We start from the raw sequence: 24,687 nt of genomic DNA on the forward strand, positions 1-24,687 counted from the left end.
GGAGGTGGATCTTTCTTTACCTCCTTCTTTCCATTATACCTTTTATTGTCTTTCTAATTTTTATTATCGTCCCTTATTGACTTATTCTTTATTCTTCTTTTGCAGTCTTCCCCTCCCCCCTTTTTTTTTGTATTTCAGCAAAAAAAGCCACTGTCAAATCAAAAGACAGAAATACCGAGGAATAAAAAGTGAAAATGATATACGAGTATGGTCGGTGGTCTTGTGGCAAGCTGAACATAGATCTGCTGTAAATTGAACTTTGGCTACATCACAAGCACCTCGTCATCATCTCACTACAGTCTGCTGCAGGACATAAGCCTATCCAGTGACCCCTTGGCCTTTAACCTTCTCAACTTCCTCCCAGTGAATCTGTAAATATTATCCCTCGATCTTCTCCCCCTGCCTTCTTACGATGTTTCTGGGTTGCATATGTTTGCCCTGGTTGTGCATCTGTTATCTCCTCTAGGAATGATGTGACGTACTGGTGACTGTATATTTTTTGTTGTTCTGTAATTGCGCTGACCATATCCTTTTCTTTATTTTCTTCCTTTTGGTGAGTTAACCTTTTACTATTTTTTTAACCTCTACCTGTGATGCCTAATTATTTAATTTCACCCTGAGTGGTCCTGCCATTACGTTATTAGCAAAAATCCAAGTTTCCGATGCATAAATAATCTTGTATGTCCCCTTTTACGTAGTGTACCAAGAGCCCTCCATCCCATTCCTCATCTTCGCCTGATATCTGTCATGACCTGCCATTGTCTGACCTGCCTGTCATAACTATGCATGTTGTCGTCATTCACAGTAGCACTTATATTCTTATACTCGTACTTACTGGAAGAGACTAAACACATCTTTAAAACTTAACTTTTTTCTTGTTTTCATCTTAAGCATACTGACAGATTCTCCCAGTTCCTCAGCACTCATTTCCTGTATCTTGTACCCTGACTGACTGAAAAGAATACTTCTATTAGGGAGTTAGGATTGTTGAGTGACCCACCGTTTATATGAATACTTTGGCCATCCGAATCTGAAGGTTTGAAAAAAAAAAAAAAAAAAAAAAAAAAAAGCGTCTTCTCGGCATACAGCAAAAATATTTGGCGAACTTGTTTAACCAATCTCCATATTGGAATTTTGTGCCTATTCTGATGGCGTTTATGACGCAGTGTCACTTCTAAATATTGTCCAACAATTTACATGAGTTTCTATACCGTGTTTTCATCTTTAATTCAATTAAGCTAATAGTAACTGAGAACATTTTACGCCTAAAGAATGCAGTGTATCTGTGTGACATTCATTTACTTTGATAAAGCATTCGATATATGAAATTAGAGATGAAATCCTTTTATTAAACAGCAGCTAAATTTGGTTTCTGCTCTTTGGTTCGTGTTCGTTTTTACTCATAAACTTATGTGTTGGAGAGTGTGTGATAAGTAGTGACAGAAGGTCGAAGTTTTTGTGGCCGGTACTCTTAAAGAACTCCTAGAATTAAGTGTCAGACAATACACTTATTTAATTCTGCAATAGAGAAATGTAAGGGTTGCGTTTGCAAAGTCAAGCTGTGAAATAATTTTGAAACCAGATGAGTAGGTGACTCTTTATGGTGATTTGAGAGGCGTGAGGATGACGACAAATGGGCCACAGATCATAGCAGTTTATGTGTAAAAAGTTTTCAGGAGAATATCTGGATAAAAAACATATCGTGTCAGAATAATTTATTAATATTTAAGGACACTGAATCTGACTTAAGAATGTTCTTCGATTACCCTCTGAATTAGTGATGTTATTTTTTACTTAACACTAACTACCGTCCGCCCTTTTTATTGATGTTTGAATATCCCGTTTGAACCTAAGAGTAAATGCTACGTCGTCCAATTGTGCAAACTAATGACCTGCGTTTCACTTGTATCTCCTTTATTTTTGGACAGTACCTGGCACCTGGCAACACCCTTACCAGCACCACTTCATCTTGCCAATACTACATTCCCAAGCAAAACGCCACTTCTCCTTTCATCACTACTTCCCCCTCCCATCATCACTTTCCCCTACCATCACCACTTCCCCCTACCATCACCACTTCCCCCTACCATCACCACTTCCCCTCTACTAACACCACTTCCCCCTACTACCACCACTTCCCCCTACCAAGTACCAACACCACTTCCTCTTAACAACACCCCTTCGTCTTCTCACCACATCCACTTACCTGCATCACTTTCCCCCACAGCATAGTTCTTGATGTGATCTTCCTTTCTATTATACAGACTGGTTTCAGATCCAGGAAGAGACATCCCAAGACTCGTTTTCTCATTATCTTTGGAGGTTTTGTAGTACTATTTCCTTAGCGACTTATTTTTCGTACTACACCTTACCATTATCTTGTTTGTAATTTATGTCTTTTAAATATCGACATAGTTAATAAACAATATACTTGTCATCCAAAAAATAAGGCAGGAACAGGTGCAAGGGAGCCACCTTAAACAACGAGAATACGGTCCTCAATGTGGTGATGAGACGGGCAGGGGTGTGTGGTGTGGTGTGGCGGGTGTGGTGTGGTGTGGTGTGTTGTGGTGTGGTTTGGTGTGCTGTGTGGTGTGGTGTGGTGTAGTTTGGTGTGGTGTGTTATGTGGTGTCGTGTGGTTTTGTGGTGCGTGGTGTGGTGTGGTGTGATGTGTGGTGTGGTGTGGTGTGGTGTGGGGTGGTATGGTATTGTATGGTGTGGTGACAGGGTCCTCCTGTGCAGCACCTGGCCAGTATTCACATCAGTTTGGGAGGCGCCTTAGCACCTCTTCTTTGTCTGGTAATTTGCATCCTTATGAAATGTTGACGTTCTCCAATTTATGCAACTTCTGTCGGAATTTAGAAAAAAAATAATTAGTAAGACAAAAGGAATCACTTAGGATGAAATTAATGGAAGGGAAACACGGAAACGAGCTTAGATTCAATATTCCCATAACGTTTCGGACCACACAGAGCCCAAGCCCGTTTTCCTAATGTAATGAAACGAGCATTTAACCTACGTGTGTTTCTTTCACACCCACTTTATTCACATGTCACCGTCAAAAAAGGAGTTGCTAGAAACTCGCCTAAGGCCACAAGATGACGGTTCCCTGTGTTATCTCCTGTTGCTTCCCTTAACCCTGCCTGCAGGTGGCTGTCACCCCGCACAGCCAAGTGGCCCGGCTGGGTCTGTTGGCCAGGGAGAAGGGCTTCGATTTTTGTCCGTCGATATCACGAGGGTCATTAAGGCAGATAGTTTCCTCTAAGTCGGTTTTACATCATGATTTCTAGTTATAATCTTGGGTAAATAATGACCAGGGAGAACAGTGAAAAAATTTTATTGTCTCCGAGTTTGGAGTTGGAAGAGGCAACCAGTTACACCACCAGTTCCCCCAGTCTACCAACAGAGTTAGTTCACCTGGTTGTACTGGGGATGGAAGGTTTTAATTTCCTTTCATTTGGTTTCGTCTAATCCTGAGCATCTACTACAGCAAATGTGCATCATGGTCCTTAATAGTTCCATTTCGAAAATTACTTTTTCATTTTTATCAGGCTACAGACAGATGATTTGGATCAACTGATAAAGAACCTCCAGTAATGTTGTTGTTGTTGTCCCAGGCTCGTCTGGACGTAAACCTGGTGGACTGTAGGCTGAAGTTCCCCTGCTCCTGAAGCCCATCATCCCCCTTCCGAGGGAAATGGAGGGAGTTGAGGGACGTTCATATAGCGGTTATATCGGTAGTACTCGTGAAAACGTTCCTGTCTAACACAATCTCTCGTAATAAAATGGTTTAATAAAGCTTATACACATCCCCTTCGATAAATCTTTCTCGAGCAGAGTACAGTCGACTGGAGGTAACAGATAAGAAGTAAAAAGGACATCCTTGTAGGGCCGGGGTTAATTCATGTCCACATAAAAAAATACAAACTGATCATGAATATCTTATACCCAGCAACAGACCTCCAGTACGTCAGTGTCGTGTGTACTCTCTGACTCCGTAACAAAGCATGCTAACGGAATACTAACGGCAACCAACTTTGGGCGTAGACTGGACCCTGATTGTAAATGGCAACTAAATTATTGTTAATGATGACAGTCTATATCCAGCGGCACCATTCTCGGTTTTTTATACCTCTTCATTATTCAATTACTCCGTCTCATAAGCATGAAACGACAGTTAGAAAGGTCATTTAGGAATTATTTATTTGGTAGAGTGACACGCGGTTGGGATGGAGGTGGCAATGAAGACCACAAGCTGTCAACTTAAATCTGTTTGGAATGCTTCGAACCTAGCTTTTTTTTCTTCTCTACTTCCTCCTCTTCTTTTTTTTTTTTTTTTTTAACAGTGCATCAGTTCATTAAAGAATCCTATGTATATTTACGGCTGTACGTGTGTTAGTGTGGCATGCATTTAAATTGGCAATTGTATATTTAGGCAACAGTTTTCATATCTGTCCATACATAAAAAACGCGTCGAAATTTTTTAAAATATTTCTTCATGTACAGTTGTGGCCATTTATTTCTGGTCCTTCAGAGGCACATGGTAGTACTTTCGTCCCACCCTGACTGGAATGCGAGTAGCTTGTTAGACGATCCCCAAACAAAACCAAGCACCGGTGTAAACGAAATTAGAATTAATTTTATGTCAACTTAGTTTATTTTATCAGTCGGACAAAATCCATCCTCTCGATTCCTGTTGAACCTGGTGTATGTAGCCGCAGTTGTAAATGTGAGGTTAGGGTACAGACATGGTTACCCAGCATCTCAGCTGAAATATGTTATGATTTTCACGTTGGAATATTTACACACACACACACACACACACACACACACACACACACACACACACACACACACACACACACACACACACACACACACACACACACACACACACACACACACACACACACACACACACACACACACACACACACACACACACACACACACACACACACACACACACACACACACACACACACACACACACACACACACACACACACACACACACACACACACACACACACACACACACACACACACACACACACACACACACACACACACACACACACACACACACACACACACACACACACACACACACACACACACACACACACACACACACACACACACACACACACACACACACACACACACACACACACACACACACACACACACACACACACACACACACACACACACACACACACACACACACACACACACACACACACACACACACACACACACACACACACACACACACACACACACACACACACACACACACACACACACACACACACACACACACACACACACACACACACACACACACACACACACACACACACACACACACACACACACACACACACACACACACACACACACACACACACACACACAGAAGCGCGTGAGCAACATACATCCTATTAAAACAGCGACACGCAGCACAGATACAACCAAGCTTCTTCAAACTCGGAGGCACTTTCACGCGGTCACCAACACTTGCGCATGCACACACACCTAACACCACCTCCCCTCACCAAATATAACACCTTTCCCCACACATACGCATAAACTTTCAAGCTCACAGATACGTATACACACGCAGTCGTACACAGGCATGCTTAGTTGCATAAATTCACAGGCACATTTGCACACACTCTCACACCCAAACACACGCACACCTACACATACTCACACACCCACACATACTCACACACCCACACATACTCACACACCCACACACACTCTCACACCCACACACACTCTCACACCCACACATACTCACACACCCACAACCACACACTTTCACCCTCGAACACTCAGTCAAACACATATACATACACCAACCCTTACACACACACACACACACACACAGGGCCCACTACGAACACCCTCTACTCTTAAAATTGATAAGCAAATCTTGGCAAAAGGGTCGGACCAGTTATGCCAGAGAAATAAATCCCATAATGTAGGATTATTTTTTGCCTGGCCTCTTGCTTGCCAGGTAATCCGGACTTGCTCTTCCTGTCGCTCCGAGGCAGGGAAAGAGGCAGTCAAGCAAGCAGGGAGGCAGGGAGGTAGGTAGGTAAGTAGGAAGATGATCAGAGACAGGGAAACGTAGAGAGACAGGTAAGCGGTATGTACAGTTGTATGTAGTTTGGTAAGTAGAAAGACAAATAGGTAAATCGGCAGGTAAATAGCCATGAAGTTGTTAGGTACCGGAGGTAGACAGGTATGTATGTAGGTGTTTAGTAAGTAGGTAGAAAGTAAGAGACAGGTAAAGGAAGAGAAGGCAGTACATAAGTAGAGATAGATAAACGGGAAGGAAGATAAGCAGGTAAACATGTTATGTATAAAGGCTAAAAAATATTAATGTAGATAGTTAGACAGGTAGGTACGAGTACGGATGGGTGAATTGGAAGACAGGTGACAATCAGCTAAATGTATTTGTAGGTATGTAACAATAGATTATGTTATTTTTTTAGATAACAAAATTGGAAGACAAGTAAGTGGATAGACACCAGTAGATAGGAAAGTATGTAAGAAGGGAGGTAGGCAGGCAGATAAAGACTGTCATAAAGAAGGTCAGGTTAAGAGTTGGAAATAGACAGTACATAAATATATTACTAGTTTGTTATCTTATTTCATTCGTCTTTCAGGTGAGGTGGTACACTGATAGATGGAAAATGGATAAATAAATAGATGGATAGGTAGATAAACAAGTAGGTAAATAATTAAATAGAAAAAGTTGAACAGCGGTCGGTTTTGTAGGTCAGATGCAGATTAATTGGTAGGTGAATAAATAGACTGGTCAGTGAAGAAAGAATGAAGGAGGGGAAATAACGAAGGAGAAATGAGAAAAAAGAGAAAAGAGGGTATATACGAAACCTAAGACAAGGATCAAGAATAAAGGAAACGTCAATAGAGTGAGATGAGGAGAATGAAGAAAAGGAAAGAATAGAGTGGAAGAAAATAAGCAATTTTTGATGTGTATAAGAGAGGAAAAGGGGATTATAAGAAGGGAAAAAATATAGAAGAGACAAGAGGAATGGAGGGAGGAAACTTTAATAAATATGAAGAGAGAGAGAGAGAGAGAGAGAGAGAGAGAGAGAGAGAGAGAGAGAGGAAGGGAGGGAGAGAGAGAGAGAGGGAACAGTACCTTTAAAAACAGAATAAAAGGAGAACAGTATAGCAGGTAATCCCGCTGGGGCAGGGAACAGTTTAAGGATTTATATTTCATAAATATCAGACTTTACTGATTTATCAGAAGACCCGCCGACATGTCGTAAAAAGACCCCCGCTAATACCAATACACCAGTCCTGTATGAGACAGCCCTAGCATGTATTCAGTATGGACGGTGGGTGTTAGCGCCGAAGTGGTGACATGTAGAGGTGTGCAGTATGTAGGAGGACTACTGGGCCCTGAAAGCAGGCTTTGAAGCCTATGCCCAGAGTCGGTCAAATAAAAAAAAAAAAAAAAAAAAAGGTACAAAGTGGAGGATAATTTAAGACAGGAGGTAGAAAAGAAAGTCATGTAGAGAGGGAGAAAAATAAAGCCAAAATAATGATTAGTGAAGTGGCACAGGCCGAGAAAACTTTGGATCAGAGAGAGAAAACGAAAATGTCGATAGGAGAGAGAAACAAAGAGAGAAAGAGAGGAAGAGGCGGGGGTTGGGAAATAAAGGCACCGATGATTCTGCTTGAGATTCTTGCTGATAGAGAGAAGATAAGGGGAGAGAGAGAGAGAGAGAGAGAGAGGTGTCAGGGGAGAGGCGAGAAGGGAAACGAGGAAACAGAGACGAGAGAAAAGAGGCGATAGTGAAGAAAAGAAGAAGGGTACGTAGGAGGAAGGAAAGGTGGGAGAGAAGAGGGAAAGGAAAGAGAGGAGAGAGGAGGAGGGAAGGTAGGAGACAGGAAAACAAAAGGAGATAAGAGGGAGGCGGAAGAGGGTACGCAGGAAGTTGAAGAGAAGAAAAGAAAGTAAGAAAGAGAAGGAAAAAGGATAGGAGTTAGTAGTGAAGAGGAAGGAAAGCCAAGAGTGTAAAGAAAGAGAGAGAAGGAATGTCAAGCAACGGAGATTAGGAAAATTGAGTTTAACATGGGAAAGGAGATAGCAGGGAAATAAGAGAAAAGGAGAAATTCGGGAAAGGCAGAGGTTGAGAAGAGTAGGAGAAAGGAGAGGAAAGTAACAAAATTAGGAGAGAGAGAGAGAGAGAGAGAGAGAGAGAGAGAGAGAGAGAGAGAGAGAGAGAGAGAGAAAGTGAATTAACTCCATCATAATGAGGACGGGTTGTAAACATTTCCTGCTAACACCACTATTTTGATTCAGGTTAGCAAAGTTTTCGAACTAAAGGGGTTAGATGTGGCCATCACTACCGGTAGTGCCCACGAGAGGTTTTCCTGAAGCTGAAAAAGAGTCCGTTAATAGGAAAAAAAAAAAAAAGAAAGGAAAAAAATAAAAATAAAATGATAAATGAAATAACGTCCTTAGACTGAAGGAGTTAAGCAAAAGGAAAGAGCATCCCAGGAAAACGGAATGCGATGGGGATGTATATGTAAGAGGAAGTGAGAAATGTTGAGAAGAATATATAATAAATAAACTGCAGAAAAACAAATCAAGAGAAAATGTCTGGGAAGAAAAACGAAGAGGATACTTATGCAAAGGAAGAGATAGCAAAAAAGAAGGTAACTGGAAAAGTCGAGGTGGGGGAAGAAGGCTACGTAGTCACACCAAGAGAGAGAGAGAGAGAGAGAGAGAGAGAGAGAGAGAATATGAAGGAATAAGATGTAGCACTGCCTTTTACACTCTGTATTTCTCATTATTCATGCACTTTCTCTTATATGCTAATTTTTTCGTCAGTTTCTCAAACCTTTTTTTCTTCCTCCTTTCACTCCACTCGCCTGGCTTCATATTTATCAACATTTTTTTGCTATATTCCATTTTCAAACCTCTACCCATACGATATCCGAACTTTTCTTTGTTGTGAATCGAAACAAAAGGAATTCTGATTTGCTGTGGTTCGATAAGGTTATAGGAGAATCGCTATAATACACATCAAAATAATTGAATAGGTACAGTGAGCCAGCAATATCGATTTTCACAGATATTACCAGAGATATTTATGTATCAGGCTTTCTAGACTTTCACGAGATATTATCCAAATTTTCAGTACCATGATTTTCTATTTGCCTTTCATTCCCATTGCATTACCTGGCTTTTTTTTTCACATTTTAATCCTGCTATCGGCGGACAATAGGGCATAAATTTTCACTGCTTCTCCATTGTTAAGAAAGGCGAGTTGTGCAAGGGAGGGAAAGGGTAGCAATTTGTGTGTGTGTTTGTGTGTGACTGTGTATTTATCTCTCTCTCTCTCTCTCTCTCTCTCTCTCTCTCTCTCTCTCTCTCGTTGTGAGCCACAGCGCTGAATAACATGGAAGAAAGAATTATAAGCCTTCATGATGCGACTAACGACTGAGAAAAAAAAATGCAATGAATGTTTGTTGATTCATGCCACTTACTATCTCCCTAACACTAGATGATTTTCTTTAGTGAGGCGAAACACACTTCATTTAAACGTTCATGACGAAATGTAGGTGATGCTAAGGAGGCCATTAATGATTATGAAGGAAGAAAATGATACTCCTGTTATGTGAGTGGTGTATCTGGTAAATGGGTATGATTAAGCGAAGCATGGAATAGTTATCAAGAGGCTTTAACATATATTCTGTGGCATTACGGTGTGGGTTGTATACAAGTGACTTTTTAATGTTATATTATTATTATTATTATTATTATTATTATTATTATTATTATTGTTATTGTTGTTGTTTTTATTATTATTATTATTTTGTTGTTGTTGTTGTCGTTATTGTTATTGTTCTCTGCCTTTTTCCCAGTCAGAGTGAGCCTCTCTAATTCATCTTCTCCAATGTTCTGATTGCTGTGTCCTCCTACCGCAGACCCAGTTCTCTCATATCTCCCTCCCCATCATCTCTCCATCTCTGTCTCCCTCGTAGATCTCTTTCGTCTCACCCGCTTACCTCGTGTATTATTTAACTGTATCTTCATCATTCATTCCCATTACCTATCGTACTGTTTGATTAGTTTGATGTAAATGATCAGATGAGGGTTGTAGCTGGATAAGAAATGGTTCGGGTAAGATTTCTGTGATACATATTTATAACTGATTTGGCGACTATACTTGGACAGTAAAATCGGCTGAATTCAAAGTTTAAGCATCATCCATTTAACCCCTTCAGCACAGTGACGAGATGTGTGCATAGTGTTTATTATGATATGAAGATTTTATGAATTTTGAAGATGATAGATTAGATCGCCGTTTACCACTTCATTATTATTACTCGTATACGACTAAACGACTTTGTGGGGCTTAGAAGAGCTTGTTCACAGAATGAGGTTATGGTTAATATAGACAGAATTGGTTTTGAGAAGATTAGCTAAAAGTTCCGAATAGCTGGGGTGGATTTATGTATAAGGATGGGATGAGCCACTGTAAGTTATATTAGTAAACAATAAATAAAATAAGATCCATAAGTTCTGTTAGTAAAGAGTGGATAGGATTAGTTATGAAGGATAAGACCCGATGAGCTGGGATGAATTTGTAAGTAAGGGAGGCATGAGTTTCTTTTAAGTTATATCAGGAAGAGATAACTGAAAACAGGAGCGAGCAGCCGGTGTTGATCTTAGACTCACATTGATGCTTATATTGACCTCTTTATTCTTTACTTTAATATCCCACTTTCTTGCGTCTCTAATTTCCTTCCTGCCTCTTCTGTGTCTCATTTACCTTCCGTCTTTTGTTTTATTTATTTTGTACGTCTCTTGTATCTTCTGTCGCTCCTGTCTTTCGTTGTCACATTTTCTGTCACTTCTCATTTATCTGCTGTTTTGTTCGTGTCCTGTGCCTCTCATTTTTCTCGTCTCACTTTGCTCTTGTTTCTTCCATTTCTATCTTTTTTCTGTCTCTTGTCTCCTACTTCCCTCCTGTCGCTCTTATTTCTGTTCGGTCTCTCCTCGTTCTCTCTCATGGCTCCTTATTTTGCAGTTTGTGGAGGGTCACTTTCTAGGTTTGACTTCCGTAGATTTTAACTGACGTGACGTGAGAACATGAAGAGAACTCCAGGTCAGACACCAAAGTGAATCTTAGCCAGATTTTGAATGATCATGTATGTGGTATGCTGACCCGTATTACGCCATTACTGTTGCTGTCGTCATTTATTATTATTATTATTATTATTATTATTATTATTATTATTATTAATATTATTACAGAATTCTTATTATTATTATTATTGTTGTTCTTATTATTGTTAATAGTACTAATAAAATAATAATAATAAGAAGAATTCTGTAATAATATTAATAATAATAATAATAATAATAATAATAATAATAATAATAATAATAATAATAAAAATATAATAAATAAATACTTTTAATAATAAACTAGCAGTAGTAGTAGTAGTAGGAGTTGTAGAGTAGTAGTAGCAGTAGTAGCTACAGTAGTAGTAGTTGTTGTAGTAGTATTCGTAACAGAAGTAGTAGTACTTCTACTACTGCACTGTAGTAATATTTTGTTCTATTTTATTATTTTCTTTCTGTTCTTGTTGTTGCTGTTGTTTTCGCTGCACCATCCCACTGGACAGTGTATTAAAAAAAAAAAGTCATTTATAAGTACCATGACAACAATATATTAACAAGCTGTGTTGAGGTCGTCATTGCCGTATGGATTAGAGGTGTAGGAACTAATAATCAAAATCGAAAGCAAGCCACAAGTGGCATGAGGTGAGACTTCTAAGACTGATAACAGGAGTAACAAGACGAATCGGTTACGGAATACGATCAGGAAAGAACTTGGTGCGTAATTAGGAACTACAGTTGAGGGTGATAAGGCCTTATGAATAATAGCAGTAAAAATGAACATGGAAAATACCTAGCAAAAGACTACAGCTGGAGATAAACTGGAAAAGACGGCAAGGACGACTACGGATGAGGTGAAGGGATGGGATAGCTGAAGGGATGGCTGGAAGAAGAGAGACCTTGGGTGATATTGAAGATAATGAACTATACGGTGACGGAGACGAATGAAGAGACTTTCTAAGGTATAATAACTGACATAGCATCAGTCCCACCTGCTGTAAGGTGCAGTAGTTCCCAAAACTATCGTTAGTGTCTGCTACGAAGGATGGTATATTAAACAGTACGAAACATGCTGCCTGACCAATTGTCGACTATGTAAGGTTGGTATGCGTGTTTAGCCGTCGTAGGCGCTACTGCTGATAAGCAAATCAACGCCACCACATGACTGCAAACATCCATAGACATGTAAATGGTAACTGTTCCATAATATTATACCACTATGTTAAAGAATATAACCCATTACGGCATATTATACAGCGCTATCTGCATCTTGGGAAAAATAGTAACAACGATGGGCTGAGTTACCATGTTTGACTGTGAGTGAAAACACTGAACATGAAACATGAGAGAAATATCCATCACAATTGTGTCGTTATCACAACCACAAATGGGTCAACAGTGCCAAGGTAAATAATATAGGGCTTGTATGTTGGGCTGTTTTAACCACCATCATTATTTATCTATACCATGTGGGCGATATCTCAGTGTCCGAAAGTATTGTTGTTTTGTGTTTCGTTAAGTGAATGGCACAGCTTCATAATAGATGCAGGCCTACCATTTGTTGCCACCTCACGCAACGCGTGTCAAATAACATTAGCCATTGTGTCAGATTGTACAGCACATGACTTTAAAGATAGTTTTAGGAGCTACTGTACAAATAATAATAATAATAATAATAATAATAATAATAATAATAAGTATTATTATTATTGTTATTATTATTATTATGTTGTTGTTGTTGTTGTTGTTATTATTATTATTATTATTATTATTATTATTATTATTATTATTATTGTTATTATTATTATTATTATTATTATTATTATTATTATTATTGTTGTTGTTATTATTATTATTATTATTGTTATTATTATTATTATTTTTATTATTATTATCATTATTATTATTATCATTATTATTATTAATCTCAATGCAACCAGTTTTTCCTAAGTAAATCACTTGCGATCGAAAGACGCTTGCATCTTTACAGTTACAAAACTGATGAAATTTTATGTACAGCATAGACTTAATCTACAAGACAATGGGTTTTTCCTTCAATACCAGTGCGGTTGTTTCAGCTACCATTACCATTGCCTTCAACACCATAACATTCCATTATATTACCATTAATTAATCACACTCCGTAAAGATAAGCCTGTGTTCATATAATTGAAAGCTAATGGACTGACCGTAGGTAGTAAAAATGATAGAGGCGAGGTGAAAAAGCAGGTTAATTACAGAGAGGGCCCAGGTAGGGGCTATCTGACTATTATTACGGCTTAGGTCAGTCGGCGTTTATGGGCTATTATGTGTTGACCATCACCCCTTCAGGCCATACGCACAGGTCGACACACACACATGGGCGTGCGTGCACTTGCATACATACATACACAAAGTGTGCACACACACACACACACACACACACACACACACACACACACACACACACACACACACACACACACACACACACACACACTCAGGGAGGCTGTGGCTGAATCGGTAGAGAGGTGGCCTGCAGTCCTGCCGGACCCAGGTTCAAATCCCCGCTGGGGCATGGAACAGTTTAAGGATTTGAATTTCATTAAATCAGACTTTACTGATTTACCAGAAGACCCGCCGACATATCGTAAAAATACCCCCGCTAATACCAGTACACCAGTCCTGTATGAAACAGCCCTATAAGAGTTTATAGCATGTATTCAATATGGACGGTGGGTATTAGCGCAGAAGGGGTGGCATGTAGAGGTGTATGGAATGTTGGAGGACTGCTGGGCCTTCGGAGCAGGCTGTGAAGACTATGTCCAGAGTCGGACACACACACACACACACACACACACACACACACACACACACACACACACACACACACACACACACACACACACACACACACACACACACACACACACACACACACACACACACACACCTATGCATACACATTCACGCCCATCGTTATGTCCAAAAGTGTGCAAATTCATTTTCACATCCTCGCTCATTCACTTAGAGAGAGAGAGAGAGAGAGAGAGAGAGAGAGACCTTAGGCCATGTATGGGGTGGGTGACCTTCGTTCATGCCTGTCACGGTACCCAGAAGCATTCACATTTTCTCTGCACCGCCTTTCTCTCTCTCTTGACATACTCCTCGAGGGTGCGTTACACTGGCACATTTTTATGAACAGATGCGCTTCAGAAGGGGAACTGAAACCATTGGCGAGCTCCGGCTTCCTCACACTGAAACCGAAGAATGAAACAACGCCGCAGTCTACGTAGCACCTCTTCCTTTAATAGTTTATCACATTACACCTCTGTACCTTGGCCACCCTTTTCAGGATTAAGGCGTCTGGCTATAGGAGGATAGATATTAATACAAAATGCGTTTGAAGACACTGTAAATAACGAGAACATATTAAGCTGTCATTTGCCAAACAAGTAGCTAAGGGAGTTGTGTTACGACGCCTGCTATACCAGATTGAATGCGTCCTGGACCGAACGATCATTTTGAGCAAAGAAACACTACACCGTAATCGAGTCTTAAATATTTTTGGTGTCCTTCTCCGACCCTGACGTCAATGAACGCTGTGCTCCATGGCAACTGTCCATGGAACTGCTTTATTATTTTTTTTTAAAATCACCAGGACACTCCATTTGTTGACATGACTTTTGTGTTAGGGAAAACCTTGTTACGATTATTTTCTCCATTAAATGTCAGTCAGACCACTGGAGATTGATTTCCCGGTAACTTTTTGAGGAAAGAATAGACTCTTTATGCTTTCTTAAAGAATGGAAAAAAGCTGATGTCTACCTCAGATAATGTATACCGGTAGTTCAACGGCTGACGACGAAGCAGAGAATAGCTGTTGCCTACCAAATGTGATGTTAACATAGATATTAGATTAGTGATTGAGGTAAATGCCCCCAACGTGATCCCACATTTGCGCTCTCTCTCTCACACACACACACACACACACACACACACACACACACACACACACACACACACACACACACACACACACACACACACACACACACACACACACACACACACACACACACACACACACACACACACACACACACACACACACACACACACACACACACACACACACACACACACACACACACACACACACACACACACACACACACACACACACACACACACACACACACACACACACACACACACACACACACACACACACACACACACACACACACACACACACACACACACACACACACACACACACACACACACACACACACACACACACACACACACACACACACACACACACACACACACACACACACACACACACACACACACACACACACACACACACACACACACACACACACACACACACACACACACACACACACACACACACACACACACACACACACACACACACACACACACACACACACACACACACAGCATGCACACTGGCCCGTATAACATAAACCCGACCTGCCAGTACACGAAAATCCACTTGCCTTACTCTTTTTGCGGACAGTTTTTTAAGTCACTCTGTTTTATGTTCGTAGAGGGAGAGAGAGAGAGAGAGAGAGAGAGAGAGAGAGAGAATGTGGGAGTGGGGAGGGATATTCTTCGTATTTTAATATGACTGGAAGAGAGAGGAAGAGGGAGATGTTTTCTGTTTTTATTTTTGCATGAGAGAGAGAGAGAGAGAGAGAGAGAATTTTATACCCCAGTAGACAATAAAGTAGACGAAAACTGAAGTAGACGTATGGGCGGCAAAGGGTAATGAAGTGAGACGGGATGGACAAAGGGTAGGGGATTAACGGAGGGAGGGAGGAAGGGAGCGAGGGAGGGAGAAGAAAGGGAAGACGGAAGGACAACGAAGGATAGGGGAAAGGTTGGGAAGGAGGGAGGGAGGAAAACAGTTGGGTAATAGGGGGATGGATGGGGAGAGGAATGGATAGGGTAAAGGGAGGGAAGCAGGGAAAGAGAAAGAGGAGATCTGAGGGAAAGCCGGAGGGGAATGGAAGATGAGAGTAATAGGGAGACATTTTGAGGGGCTGGGGAAATAGGGAAGAAGGGAGGGGAAAACTCGGGAATAAAGAGAATAGGGAAGAACAGCTCGTAAGTATAGGATTAAGAGTGGAGTGGATTGTAATAAGGAAGAATGAGAGAGAGAGAGAGAGAGAGAGAGAGAGAGAGAGAGAGAGAGAGAGAGAGAATTTGGATTGTAATAAGGGAGAATGATGAGAGAGAGAGAGAGAGAGAGAGAGAGAGAGAGAGAGAGAGAGAGAGAGAGAGAGAGAGAGAGAGAGAATTTGGATTGTAATAAGGGAGAATTATGAGAGAGAGGGAGAGAGAGAGAGAGAGAGAGAGAGAGAGAGAGAGAGAGAGGGAGGGAGAGAGAGAGAGAGAATCAAGAAATGGAACGGGAGGGGGGATAGGTTGGTAGTGAATGTGAAAATAGTAAAAATTATGCAATAGGGCAGAGGATAGTAAAACATAAAAAGAGAAGGACGGATATTAACGGGATCGAAGGTGGGTGATCTGGAATAGTATGGTAGAAGGTAGAGTAAATTTTTGGAGTGAGTAAGGCAGCGAGGATAGGGAATGATGGAAACGAAAGGAAGAATGGAGAATATAGAAAAGGACTAAGTAAAGAGCACAGAGAAAGAGAAAGCTTAGAGAGGAAGGGAAGGGGAAGATTACAAGGCAAATGGACGGACGAACATTGAGTAAGGTATGGAGGGAGCAGAGGAAAGGTAGGAAGGGAAGGGGAATGATAGAGGAATGAAAGGTAAGGATGATGAATGATGGGAAAGGGAGAAAACAGAACTAGGTACAATGTCAGGATAGGGGAAATGTGTTAGGAAGGGAGGGAGAAGTATACAGTAGAGGAATTAAATGATGGGTGAAGGATGGATAGAAAAAAGAGAGAGAGAGAGAGAGAGAGAGAGAGAGAGAGAGAGAGAGAGAGAGAGAGAGAGAGAGAGGGGGGGGGAGGAAAGCACTGAATATGGACAGCCCAGGGAACAGAGAGGAAGAAAGAAAAAATGGAGTGAGTGAAAATACTATATTCATGTTATACCGTTTTTCTCCATATTTTACCTTTTTCCTTCTAAATTTACTCTCCCATCTCCATCATGTCTCCTTGCCAGCCTTTCTGTTTGTCCTTCGTAATGCTTCCTTTTCCCGCTTTTACCACATTTTTTTTCCTCCGCTTCCTGACGTGAAACAAGATATGTGAAAATATATGAAAAAGGAATATAAAGAATGGTAGTGAGATAACGGTATTCGTAGCAATAATATTGGGAATAGTCATAAAGTAATTGATAATAATAATAATAATAATAATATTATTATTATTATTATTATTATTATTATTATTATCATTATTATTAGTCAAATCTCTTTCATGTCCAGATATTTCAAAATGGCTATAAATAAGCCTGAACATATCCCTACGGACACAGACTAATTGCTATGCTTGATAACCTTAGCTTGTTACCGCCTGTGAACCGGAGGGAGTGGTGGGTGGGGGAGAGCTATCAAGAGTTCATATATTACTTTACATTCAGGGAGGGATTTCTGGTTTTTCCCTTCAGTATTAACCTTTTAGCTACAAATTACCTAATCTTCACTTTATTTCAGCTCACGTCAGACTGTTTTACTATCCACAAGAAAAACCTAGTGCGCTCAAGTACAAGTAAATAAATAAATAAATATATCGATTAATTTTGTATCCAAGATTAAAGAAATTCGTGTTTTATATCAGTTTACGATGAAAGATTATATATGGATCATACGGTCTCACCACTGCCAGTGAGTTATATCTTAAGGTGTGTGTGTGTGTGTGTGTGTGTGTGTGTGTGTGTGTGTGTGTGTGTGTGTGTGTGTGTGTGTGTGTCTCTCTCTCTCTCTCACACCACACACACACACACACACACACACTTGCTCCTGCCAACCTGCTGTTCTTGCAAGCAGTTGTTGACAAGCAGAACTGGCACTGCTTCGGGGTGTTCACTACTCGCTTGTTGCCCCTCCCTGCCTCCCTGCTGCCTAACCCTGCCTTCTTGCTGCCTAGCCTTTCCTCTTCCTGCCACCCTCCTGCCTAACCTTGCCTTTCCCTGTCTGCCTGCTGTCTCTCAGTGTTGTCTCCTCATGCCTCCCTGTTGTTCTCTGCCTGCCTACTTCCTCTCCGTACCTGCCTGCGGACTCTCCCTGCCTGCCGCTTCTCCTTCCCTCCCTTCTTCCTCTCTATGCCTCCCTACTTCCTCGTCCTGCCTTCCCGCTGCCTCTACCTGGCAGCCTGCTGCGTCTTACTCTTTGCATTCTGCCTCTCCTTGCCCACTGCCTCTCCCTGCCTTCTTCTTACCTTTCCCTCCGTACTGCCTCTCCCTGACTGCTGCTTCTCCCTTCTCCCCCTGTGCTCTCTCCCTGCGTGCCTGCTGTCTCCCGTTTTATCGCGTATGTCTGCCTCTTCTGTTTGTTTTGCCCATCCCTTCTTTCTGCCTCTTTTTTTTTTTTTTTAAGTTCCCCTTTCACTTTTGCCTCTCCCTGCTTCTTTTTTTCTTCCTCACTCTGCCTGACCCTGTTCTTTTTCCATTCCTACCTCTTTCATCGCAGTTAGTTCAGAAAAGAATATGTAGAGATAGATAACTCCTTCAGTCCGGTGACCTGTTCTTCATTTCCATCATGCCGTCACCAGGCGATGTTATTCAGCTTCAGATTGGATGTGTTGTATCGAAGAGGTTAATGTAGGCTGCTTGTTACCCCTCCAGGTCGAAAAGGCTCTCCCAAGCTGAACAAAAAGGCTGGCAAGAATAAGCTTAAAAATTTGTCAGCGGAATCTAGGGGTTAATCTTTAGTTGGTTTCTCTCTCTCTCTCTCTCTCTCAATCCACCGACTTTTTTTTTTTCATCAAACCACCACCAAACGATTTTATTGAGCTTAAGGGAGATTTTTGTAGTGAAAGAGGTCAGGCGGTGGCAGAATCGGTAGAGAGGCAGCTTGCAGTCCTAATGGACCCAGGTTCGAATCCCGGCTGGACAGGGAACAGTTTAAGGATTTGAATTTCTTAATAAGCAGACTCTTCTGATCTACCAGATGACCCACCGACATGTCATAAAAGTACCCCCGCTAATATCGTTACACCAGTCCTGTATGAGACAACCTTAGCATGTATTCAATATGGATGATGGGTGTTAACGCCAAAGTGGTGACATATGGAGATGCAAGAGGACTACTGGGCCCCAAGGAAGACTACTGGGACTTGGGAATTGGCCCTGAAGCCTTTGCCCAGAGTCAGACACGTAAGAAAATAAATAAATAAATAAAACAAGTTGCGGCTCCATCTACTCTCCCTTGTTTAATAAGCCAACCATTAGCTGAATAAAATTGTCTGGTGGCATTAAGAATATCATTAAAACAAGTCATTCGATGTCAGTATAGAAGGCGAATAAAATCATCTATCGTTCCGTGTAATAGGAAACAAAAGAGGTCACTGTATTGAAGGAGTTAGACACAGGAAATTGAACATACACAGAGTCTTGTTGTATGCTGCCTTTTTATGATGCTCTTTTTCTCTATAAAGTCCAGGGCAATTTACATAATTTCAAGTTCCATTGCCTCCTATAAAACTAATTTCCCAGGTCCTCCAATTTACAGCACCTGCTGTATGGCAGCGGTGATAATTTGGAAGACATCCTTGGCATATAAAGAGGACCTGTACTTCCCATCTCGTAATTTAACCACTTTACGACGCTGACAATTTCTCGTTTTTCTGCCAGTGTCGAAACATTTTTTTTTTTTTTTTCAATGACTGTAGACTTAGCAGCCGGGTTGATAGAATTTGCATCTCATCCCTTCACCAGACGTCTTTCTCTCATTATCACAAAAGTATCAAAAAGAAAAAAAAAGAAAAAAAAGAAAAAGCCACGTCACCAATGAAAGGAGTTAGCTGAAAGTGACTCCCAGAAACCGTCCTTCACTAAAAGCCCCACTGTTTTAGCGCCATAAAATCCAATAACTTTGTAGTACTTTCCAGCACATGTTTACTGTATTTCAGTTGTGAGATCTGATTCGTTCTTAGAAATTCAGTAGGAATAATATAGCCATATCAGTTATATAATTATTTGTAATGAATGGAATGGTGTTATCAGGTTTGTCCCATACTTGCTGGTTTGTAGTGTAAGAATCTGCTCATTTTTCTTATATTATTCGTTCGTGATCCTCTGCTCTTAGGCTCTGACGACAGGTAAATCCTTACTGTATTACTTATTCATACTATCACCAATTCTGTGAAGGACAGGTACCAACGGCAAGACTATTATATTCTGTTTTAGTTTATTATAATTTACCTGTGGCCAGACGATTTTACTCAGCAGAGAAAAAGATCTGTCCTTTATTCTTATGTACTTCATGAAAAAGAGAGCACCAGAAAAATATATATATATATATTTTCTGGTTCCATATACAATAATAATGCAGTGTTATCCACAAAGATTATGAGGTCACGTGTGCATATGTGACTACACGGCTGCCTGCTTGTTTGACTGCTACCCTCACTGACACAACACATATATACCTGTTACACGCTTATCGCATCACCTGCCTTTACATCTCGCCCGCCTGCTCAATGCCGCTCTAGGACATGCCTTACTCTGGGCTTCTGATTGTTGTTTGGGGTGGTGTGTGTGTTTGCGTGTGTGTGTGTGTGTGTGTGTGACAGAGAGAGAGAGAGAGAGAGAGACGAAACTCCTTTAGAGTACATTAAAAGAAGAGGAAGTAAAAAAATATTACAGTGAGCAATGAGAATCTAAGGCGAGAGGAGGAAGCAGCAGAAAACATACGGTAACTGATAGTGAGGCTTTAATACGTAAAAGGCAATAGATGAAGAAGAGAGAAATGTGGATGGAAGACAAATGAGAAAAATGTGTGTGTGTGTGTGTGTGTGTGTGTGTGAGAGAGAGAGAGAGAGAGAGAGAAACAGGAAGGGGGACTGTGGTATTGGGTGGGGAGGCCTGTATACCGGTAGTGTTTCATAGTTAGACCATGCAGACCTTGGTGCTCTAGGGAAGATGTCTGACCTTAATTCTAGTGTACTGACATAGAAACAGACAGACAAACTCAGACAAAGAGAGAGAGAGCATCTTAACCATTGGACATACAAATTTGTGTGTGATTTTGTCATTATGTGTTCAGTACCGGCCTATATTTAGGTATGTAATAAATCATTCAGTAAATACAAAGCAGGGGAAAGTGAGATGGAACTCCTTTTTTTCCGGCGCACACACACACACACACACACACACACGAGAGAGGGAGAGAGAGAATCATAAATTAGAGCGTTGGTCATGCATAAAGAACACAGAGGAGACATACTTCACGGCCAGCTGGACCAGGCCAGCATGCAGGTAGGTAGGTAGGTAGGTGGTTTGTAGATAGATAGGTAGGTGGGTGGGTGAGTAGGTAGGTAGATAGGTGGATAGGTGGGTGGATGGGTAAATAGGCAGGTAGGTAGGTAACTAGGTAGGTGGGCAGGTAGGTACATAGGTAGATAAGTCGATGGTTGGGTACGTGTGTGGGTCAATAGGTAGGTAAGTAGATAGGCAGGCAGGCAGACAGGCAAAAGTAGTCAGATAAATTCAGTGTAAATGTAAATAGTTAAGTTCTGTAAGTGGGAAGGTAGGCAGTTAGATAGGTAGGTATGTCGATGAGTACCGGTAAGTGGGTAGGAAGGCGAACACACAGGCTGGCATTTTTGGGAAATTTAGAAAAGAGGCAAGCATACAAACAAGCAGATATTTAAACAGGCAAGCAGATATATAAGCAGGCAAGCAAACAGTTATTTAGGGTGCATAGGCAAGAGGCAAGCAGGCAGGTAGGCAGACAAGCAACCAAATATTTAGGATGGGTAGGCAAGAGGCGGGCAGACAGGCAGGCAAACAAGCAGACATCTATTTATGGTGGGTAGGTAAGAGGCCGGCAACAGGCAATCAGACAGCCAAGCAAGGCAGACAGATATTTAAGGTGGGTAGGTAAGTGGCAGGCAAGCAAGCAGACAGTTAGGTGGGTGTAAAGGTGGAGAGACAGGTAAGATAGATCGGCATGTGGATAGGAGAGTTAGCACACGGGTGAATAGACTGGTATATGGGTAGGCAGGTTGTCAGGTGGGTGGGAAGGCAGATGGGTGGATGAGTGAGGTGAGTAGACAGGTACTTAGGTGGTGGTTTGACAAGCAGTTAGGTGGGTGAAAAGTAATTAGGGGGAAATTGATTGAGTAGATAAGCAAACGGATGGGAAATAGATATATAGATAGATTGGTAGGAAGTTAGATCAGTGGATGAGAAGCTAGTTGGGAATGTTGGGAGGTGACTGGAGAGATAGAAAGCATATAGGTGTGTGAGAGGTGATGTGGGATATGGGAAAGTGATGGAAAGTTAGTTGGCTGGCAAGGTGGTAGGTAGACAGATTAAAGGATGGAAAAGTGGATAGGTATGTGGGAGGGTAAGTCGGCAGGTAGTTGAGTAGGTCAGAAACAACGTGTATAGGCAATCAGACAAACGTGTGTGAAAGTTGGTGGACAGGTAGGTGGATAGGTAGAAAAAAAGAAGTGAATGTGCAGATGGGTGAGAAAATGTGCAGACAGATAGGTGTCGTCTGGCCACATACATGAGCGTAAAATTGGCATCCGTCCATCTTGAATACCGGGGTATGATAAGAGATCAAGACTAGAAATGGTGCTAGTCACAAAGAAGTGCCATGGAAAGGATATATAGTCCAAGTATTGGTCGGCAATTGAGCTACAGGAAATAAGCCACAAAAAGACGAAAATCTCCTCCTGGTGAATGTGAATGAGGGGTAAAAAAAAAAAAAAAGCAAAGGCTGAGTAGTTCTTGGGCAAGTCAGTGGAAAAATTGGTGGACAGGTAGATTCCAGAGAGATAGGAAAACTGGTGGGAAAGTTGAGAACGTGGAAACTGTGTAGGCAGAGAGGTTGGTAGGTAAGGTGGTAGTTAATAGGGCAATTAGGAAGATGATTGTGAAACTGGATAAACAGGTAGATGAGCAGACTGGGTAGGTAAGGCAATAAGGAGATACACAGGTAGGTGAGTAGATCGACAGATAATGGAATGAGGAAATGGATAAATTCTTGACAAAGTGGACCGGTAGGCAGATATGTAGGTAGGTGGACTGGTAGACAAGTAGGTGAATAAAGATTAAGATAAGTCTGTAGGTAGGCAGGGTGTGAGTGTGTAAGCAGTTAAATACTGTAGACAGGTGGGTAACCATGAATGAGGAGGAGGGTGCAAGTAGGTAGGAAGTAACACAAGTAATTAGTGGACTGATAGACAAGTAAGTAGGGATGCAGGTAGTTGGGTAGGCAGTTAAACAGATCTATCTATCTATCTATTGCCAGACGCCTCAATCCCGTTTGGGGTGGCCACAAACAAATCGCCTCCAAGTCGCCCTGTCCCCCGCCATTTCACTGCCCTGCTCCCAACTCACACCCCCCTCTCTCATATACCTCTCCACCCCATCCCTCCATCTCATCCTCGGTCTCCCCCTCCCTCTTCCACCCTCCACCTTACTCATATACACTCTCTTCGTCAGTCTTTCACCCTCCATCCTCTCCACATGGCCAAACCACCTCAGTGTGTTCCTCACAACGCTTCCTATCACATCCACATCCACACCACAACGCTCCTTTATATCCTCATTCGTCAGCCTGTCTCTCCATGTGACTCCACAGGCTCCTCTTAAATAACTCATTTCCACTGCTCTCACTCTTGACTTGTGTCCTTCCAACAATGTCCAAGCTTCACTTCCGTATGTTAGAGTTGGTATCACAATACTGTCATGTAGTAACTTTTTACTTCCATGCTCACTTCCCTGTTTCTTATCACTGCTTTCAAGGAACCAGCAACCTTTCTTCCCTGCTGTACCCTTTCAAGCACTTCACCCTCCAAACCTCCATCCTTACTCATCACACTACCCAAATACTTAAACGTACTCACATTTTCCAATTCCTCACCATCCAGCCTCGCTGTACATTCACTGACTTCACCTCTCTCAAAGACCATCACTTTACTCTTCCCTACATTCACCTTTAGGTTCCGTTTCTTACACACTCTCCCAAACTCATCCACCAAGCCTTGCAGCTCCCCTTCGTCTTCACTCAACAACACAGTATCATCTGCAAACAACAGTACAGGGAGTTTCCAAACACTATCCTCTCTCTCTCACTAGGGCCACTCTAACATCCACTACCCTACCTTGTACCTCTTTTATTACCCCATCCATGTACAGATTGAACAACCATGGAGACATGACACATCCCTGTTTCAAACCAACTTTCAAAGAGAAAAATTCACTTAGTTCACCATCCACACGCACTGAAGCCTTCGCACCATCGTACATACTCTTCACAGCATTCAACAACTTCCCATCTACTCCATATATTCTTAACACTTTCCACAATCCTTGTCTATCCACCC

The sequence above is a fragment of the Coenobita brevimanus genome, chromosome 51, assembly GCF_032717465.1.
Source record: "Coenobita brevimanus isolate Jiangsu-jjx chromosome 51, ASM3271746v2, whole genome shotgun sequence".
NCBI classification, from domain to species: Eukaryota; Metazoa; Arthropoda; class Malacostraca; order Decapoda; family Coenobitidae; genus Coenobita; species Coenobita brevimanus.